Raw genomic sequence first — 7,500 nt, 5'->3', positions numbered from 1 at the left:
CCTGCTATACGAAAGCCCCATCCAGCCCTGTGCCACCCGGGGGGTTCCAGGGTGCTGAGATGGCTGACATTTTGCTCCGCTCACGACGGTCACCGCGCGACGCAAGAACAGCCCAAAAACAGGCCAAAACGGCCCAAAAACGGGCCAAAACTGGCCATTTTTGGCTGCGCGAGCGAGCAGCGAGCGGCGGACAGCGAGCGAAGCGAGAGGCATCACCGTCCCTGCTATACGAAAGCCCCATCCAGCCCTGTGCCACCCGGGGGGTTCCAGGGTGCTGAGATGGCTGACATTTTGCTCCGCTCAAGATGGTCACCGCGCAACGCAAAAACAGGCCAAAAACTGGCCAAAACGGGCCAAAACTGGCCATTTTTGGCTGCGCGAGCGAGCGGCGAGCGGCGGACAGCGAGCGAAGCGAGAGGCAGCACCGTCCCTGCTATACGAAAGCCCCATCCAGCCCTGTGCCACCCGGGGGGTTCCAGGGTGCTGAGATGGCTGACATTTTGCTCCGCTCACGACGGTCACCGCGCGACGCAAGAACAGGCCAAAAACTGGCCAAAACGGCCCAAAAACGGGCCAAAACTGGCCATTTTTGGCTGCGCGAGCGAGCGGCGAGCGGCGGACAACGAGCGAAGCGAGAGGCAGCACCATCCCTGCTATACGAAAGCCCCATCCAGCCCTGTGCCACCCGGGGGGTTCCAGGGTGCTGAGATGGCTGACATTTTGCTCCGCTCACGACGGTCACCGCGCGACGCAAGAACAGCCCAAAAACAGGCCAAAACGGCCCAAAAACGGGACAAAACTGGCCATTTTTGGCTGCGCGAGCGAGCGGCGAGCGGCGGACAGCGAGCTAAGCGAGAGGCAGCACCGTCCCTGCTATACGAAAGCCCCATCCAGCCCTGTGCCACCCGGGGGGTTCCAGGGTGCTGAGATGGCTGACATTTTGCTCCGCTCACGACGGTCACCGCGCGACGCAAGAACAGGCCAAAAACAGGCCAAAACGGCCCAAAAACGGGCCAAAACTGGCCATTTTTGGCTGCGCGAGCGAGCAGCGAGCGGCGGACAGCGAGCGAAGCGAGAGGCATCACCGTCCCTGCTATACGAAAGCCCCATCCAGCCCTGTGCCACCCGGGGGGTTCCAGGGTGCTGAGATGGCTGACATTTTGCTCCGCTCAAGATGGTCACCGCGCAACGCAAAAACAGGCCAAAAACTGGCCAAAACGGGCCAAAACTGGCCATTTTTGGCTGCGTGAGCGAGCGGCGAGCGGCGAACAGCGAGCGAAGCGAGAGGCAGCACCGTCCCTGCTATACGAAAGCCCCATCCAGCCCTGTGCCACCCGGGGGGTTCCAGGGTGCTGAGATGGCTGACATTTTGCTCCGCTCACGACGGTCACCGCGCGACGCAAGAACAGGCCAAAAACTGGCCAAAACGGCCCAAAAACGGGCCAAAACTGGCCATTTTTGGCTGCGCGAGCGAGCGGCGAGCGGCGGACAGCGAGCGAAGCGAGAGGCAGCACCGTCCCTGCTATACGAAAGCCCCATCCAGCCCTGTGCCACCCGGGGGGTTCCAGGGTGCTGAGATGGCTGACATTTTGCTCCGCTCACGACGGTCACCGCGCGACGCAAGAACAGCCCAAAAACAGGCCAAAACGGCCCAAAAACGGGACAAAACTGGCCATTTTTGGCTGCGCGAGCGAGCGGCGAGCGGCGGACAGCGAGCGAAGCGAGAGGCAGCACCGTCCCTGCTATACGAAAGCCCCATCCAGCCCTGTGCCACCCGGGGGGTTCCAGGGTGCTGAGATGGCTGACATTTTGCTCCGCTCACGACGGTCACCGCGCGACGCAAGAACAGCCCAAAAACAGGCCAAAACGGCCCAAAAACGGGCCAAAACTGGCCATTTTTGGCTGCGCGAGCGAGCAGCGAGCGGCGGACAGCGAGCGAAGCGAGAGGCATCACCGTCCCTGCTATACGAAAGCCCCATCCAGCCCTGTGCCACCCGGGGGGTTCCAGGGTGCTGAGATGGCTGACATTTTGCTCCGCTCAAGATGGTCACCGCGCAACGCAAAAACAGGCCAAAAACTGGCCAAAACGGGCCAAAACTGGCCATTTTTGGCTGCGCGAGCGAGCGGCGAGCGGCGAACAGCGAGCGAAGCGAGAGGCAGCACCGTCCCTGCTATACGAAAGCCCCATCCAGCCCTGTGCCACCCTGTCACGACCTTAGCTGGTTTTGCCTAAGGCGTGCGGCACCCTCGCGCGTCCGTCCGCAAAGGTCAGCCTCCCCGAAGCCTCCCATTGTCCCTTAGGACCAACAAAAGAGAGAACGGGTTAAAGAGAACGCCTCAATCGGGATCCACAAGCAAACATGTCCGAAAAACACTTCATAGACAATGCAAATTACAAACAGACTTTACAAGCTCTGAATAGTTGCACAACAAAGGGTAAAATGGTCCATTACAGACCGAAAAGCTCTCGAACGTGTCCACATGACACAACCTTTATTTACAAGCCTAAAGAGGCCACCAACCCAACTAAAATGGGACTATTAAGCCTTCGGCCGCCCCTTTACATTCTGTACAAGGCATGAACATGCCAAAAGACAACGGACAGACATAAGCATTACATCCAACATCTTGTTTAGAAGTTTGTCCGTTACATTCTCCCCCACTTATCCCTTCGACGTCCTCGTCGAAGCCTTTGTGAACACTGCAACTCTTCGCCTTTGCTGAGTCTTCAATCTTCCGCTCCAGCTGCAATGCGCCTCCTGGCTCCCAGCTGCTCTCCGCTGCTGTTTCTGAGTAGTCGAACCTTTGATCCGCCATGCTGCTTCAACTCGCCAATGACTCTGACTCTGGTGTGGGGTTGGCTGAGTTGTATTGATCCTCGTTGATTCCTGCGGATCCACCAAATGAAGGAAAAGACCATTCTTACTGCGCCAGTTTCTCAAAATTTCCACATGCTGCTTGAACTGGGTGGATGCTTGTTGGAGCTTTAACGAGCATCGCCTCGCAAACTTCTGAAGTTTTGGGTCCTTCCTCCACAAAATCTGCTCATTGACTCTTCTTTCAGTTAGTTGTCACATCCAAGTAGGTTCGCATCACTTCCGCTTTCGATTGGCATTTCGTTGGGAAATGAAGCGGACAATCTACTCTCAGTAGCACTGATCACCGTTGGTGAGGATTTTGACAACTATTGTCTTCCATTATCTTCGAAGGGTCTTTGAACTTGTGCAGAGCTCCTCTGCTGGATAGATAAGAGAACTGGGGTACTCGGTTTCGCCCATTCTCTTAAGAGTTGAGAAGGCAAAGGTTACTTGACTTCGCCCGCCTCCTCGAGGTTGTACTTCATGCATCGAGCTGGTTACTGGCCTTCGCCTGCTCTTTGCTCACACTTCTGAAGCACTTGAAGTGTTTGCACTCCTTGCGTTGAGTTAGCTACTGTGATTCACCTTCTCAATGCCATTGAACTTCTGGAATGCAGGAAGTTTTCACCCCAACTTGGAGTAATTCTCTGATAGATGAGGTCGCCTCTGGGATTGTACCGTCTTCTCCATCAACCCTGCCGCCTACTCCACTGAGTAGCAAAGGTACAGCACCACGTACTGCCTGCTTCGTTCCTTGGTCGTGCACTCTTGCATGACCCGAAGTCCTTCACTTACGGCTATCTTGATGAGAAACTTGTTGACACCGGTCTTACGAAGTTTCTTGGCCTCTGCCCTTCAGCCTTGTCTCGGTACTTGGAGATTGCCTCTGCATGCTCCACCTCCTCGGCCCCTTTCACGACCAAGCGCTCTCCCTCCGTGAGAGCAAGGGATCAATGACTTGCACGGAAGTCCCGCCTCTGCGGTACCATGGCGCTGGCATGCCCATGGCCCTACTATCCGTCGCCTCGCCTCTGTATCCCTTTTCTGCATGATCAGTAGAAATGTCTCTGTGGCACTCCTCTGAGTCCACCTCCATTCTGACTGATGCTTGATTTTGGGTAGCTAAGTCCCTCTGGACTCGTCGTCGCTTCCTCGCCCCTTTCGACCCCCTGCTTCAACACCACTGTGTTCTCCAAGCAGTCCGTTTGGTCGATGGAAAGACAGACTACAACTCCCAAGCATGGCCTCTGCCATCACATTGTAGAGTTAGCACCGATTCTGTTCTCCTTAGCTTCCTTGGTAGCAACGTTCGCTTACTCGACCTTGTCCTCTGACTTGTCAGGCTCCCTTAAGCGAATATGAGCTCTGGAGCAGTCCAACTCTCCAGCTGCTTCGATCATACCTCTGCATGATCAAGTCCCTCTCATGGGACTCACTGGTACTTGCATTCGAACTTTTCCCTTGGTGGAACCCAGCCCCCATATGCTGATGACCAAGGTTTTCATCCGATGCAAAATTCGGTGCACGCCCGGAAGACCCGCCTCTGCGGTACCATGGCCTTCACTCCTTGAATCCATAGCCCTTCTTGCCGTCGTGTTGTTCACCAAAGCGGAGCTCCCAGTAGCTCCCGATCATACCTCCATATGATCTCATCCCTCACGGGACTATGTCGTGTGTGTCGCATTGCCACGAACTGTTCCACCACGATCCGCTGCACCATGTCGCCTCCTGGTGACATCTCCATTGCATTCTGATCCTTGTGGAATAAACTCGAATTGTGAACCCTCCATGTGTGGCCTCTGCCAATACATCGCAGGGTCTCCTCCACCTTCGATTTTGTTCGCTCCTTTGGCAATCGACCTTCATCCACCCACTCTTGGGTCACACCTAGATGAAGCACCGCTCTAGGACAGTCCGTCGCCTAGTAGCTCCCGAAGTCCACCGACTTCGCTGTAATTTGTGCACCATTGCCTGGATCCTGGGCCTCTGCCCCTACCAGCACAATCTCCGCTGCGCACTGCTTCCTTCATAGCAACTCAAATGGCAACACTGTGGCATATTCTTCAAGAGTACCCACCTCTGCGTCCTCTTGCCCCGTGCTAAGGCCTTCTGTACCCAACTTCGCCTCCGCAAATTGAGTCGCCTTAGTTCCTCCATCGAATGCTCCTCCGAGATAAGGTGCATGTGCCCCGAAGCTCCCTTCGTCTTTGGCACCATGCAAGATGAGTCCGCTCTGTCAGAATGAAGGACCCAGGGAACAGCATGATTCTACTCCTGCCTCTGCAAGAGTTCATGTCCTTGACCTCTGTCTAGGGAAAGCGCTGTGCCTCTGCTCCATGTTCCAACTTCTATGCTGGCTCCCTTCATGCGGCTTGGGTACTTCGCCAAGTTACACCCAAGTTGCTCCGCTCCTCGTTTTTGCATTGAGTCGATGGTGGCCCTCGCGCCCACCATTCCACGGGTCAGCCCTCCCTTGAGTCCGATCTCCATATCGACTCCAAGTGTGCCTCCATTTGAGTTGCTTTGGGTCGCTCCCCCACTTGATCTCGCAATGCATCCACCAATGCATTCTCTCAAGCGAGATCATGCGACGACTCCTCGCCGCTTGCTCAGTCCATCGAGCTTCGTGGAGTTGTTGTTTGTGAGGTACTCCTCCTCAACATGTGAAGTCCGTCTCACATGATTCTCCCTCTGGAGAGCTGAGACTTATCCCTCCTGGATAACTATCCCGTTGGAGCAACATCTCTCTTCGTTTCGGAGACCACCATCCCCTTGGACTACTCCGATCTGCTGAACAAACTGTGCATTGTTCTGCCTCTTGCAAATGCACTTGCTAGATTGCGCCTCCACGTCAATACAGCCACCGCTGCACCCCTCAAGGCCTAGCAACATGCTGAACTCGTTGCACACTTCAGCCTCCTCCGGACGTATCCTTCGCATGTCGAAGAGAAAGTTTCAATGCTCCATGGCGCCGAGTCTCGACCGCCTTGGGATGGCCACGAACAATCCATCGTCCGCATACAAGCCCATGCATGAGTACCGAATTCTTCGAGTTAGCAATTCCCCTCACCTCTGTGAGCTTTGCACAACTCTTTCAGTCGCTGAGCAACTCCTTCCACTTTGCATGGTCTCGTCCTTTGCCAAGCGCCTCGCTTGCCTTGAGCACCATCAAGTAAAGTTGTCAACGTTGAGCCGTAGCTCAAACTCAGCCATCCCAACCTTTGTGCACTCCAAATTCTTCCAAGCTTGCCTGTTCTCGTGGTGCCTCTTGCGCGAAGGGTTGGCCATTCCTCTGAATGCCAATCTCAGATGCCCGCTCCTCTGAGCGACTCTTTTCCCTACATCTCCATGCTCGTTTTTCCTCAAACGGTCGCGCGTGTGCTGACTGCCCTCAACGCAGCCCCGCTAGGTCCCCCACGTTTGCATGTCAAGTGTTTCTATGAGTGCTTGTCCCGCTCTGATACCACACTGTCACGACCTTAGCTGGTTTTGCCTAAGGCGTGCGGCACCCTCGCGCGTCCGTCCGCAAAGGTCAGCCTCCCCGAAGCCTCCCATTGTCCCTTAGGACCAACAAAAGAGAGAACGGGTTAAAGAGAACGCCTCAATCGGGATCCACAAGCAAACATGTCCGAAAAACACTTCATAGACAATGCAAATTACAAACAGACTTTACAAGCTCTGAATAGTTGCACAACAAAGGGTAAAATGGTCCATTACAGACCGAAAAGCTCTCGAACGTGTCCACATGACACAACCTTTATTTACAAGCCTAAAGAGGCCACCAACCCAACTAAAATGGGACTATTAAGCCTTCGGCCGCCCCTTTACATTCTGTACAAGGCATGAACATGCCAAAAGACAACGGACAGACATAAGCATTACATCCAACATCTTGTTTAGAAGTTTGTCCGTTACAACCCGGGGGGTTCCAGGGTGCTGAGATGGCTGACATTTTGCTCCGCTCACGACGGTCACCGCGCGACGCAAGAACAGGCCAAAAACTGGCCAAAACGGCCCAAAAACGGGCCAAAACTGGCCATTTTTGGCTGCGCGAGCGAGCGGCGAGCGGCGGACAGCGAGCGAAGCGAGAGGCAGCACCGTCCCTGCTATACGAAAGCCCCATCCAGCCCTGTGCCACCCGGGGGGTTCCAGGGTGCTGAGATGGCTGACATTTTGCTCCGCTCACGACGGTCACCGCGCGACGCAAGAACAGGCCAAAAACTGGCCAAAACGGCCCAAAAACGGGACAAAACTGGCCATTTTTGGCTGCGCGAGGGAGCGGCGAGCGGCGGACAGCGAGCGAAGCGAGAGGCAGCACCGTCCCTGCTATACGAAAGCCCCATCCAGCCCTGTGCCACCCGGGGGGTTCCAGGGTGCTGAGATGGCTGACATTTTGCTCCGCTCAAGACGGTCACCGCGCAACGCAAAAACAGGCCAAAAACTGGCCAAAACGGCCCAAAAACGGGCCAAAACTGGCCATTTTTGGCTGGGCAAGCGAGCGGCGAGCGGCGGACAGCGAGCGAAGCGAGAGGCAGCACCTTCCCTGCTATACGAAAGCCCCATCCAGCCCTGTGCCACCCGGGGGGTTCCAGGGTGCTGAGATGGCTGACATTTTGCTCCGCTCAAGACGGTCACCGCGCAA

Source organism: Musa acuminata, unplaced genomic scaffold (genome assembly GCF_036884655.1).
Source record: "Musa acuminata AAA Group cultivar baxijiao unplaced genomic scaffold, Cavendish_Baxijiao_AAA HiC_scaffold_1126, whole genome shotgun sequence".
NCBI lineage: Eukaryota > Viridiplantae > Streptophyta > Magnoliopsida > Zingiberales > Musaceae > Musa > Musa acuminata.
The sequence above is the reverse complement of the archived record's forward strand: the minus strand, read 5'-3'. Positions refer to the sequence as shown.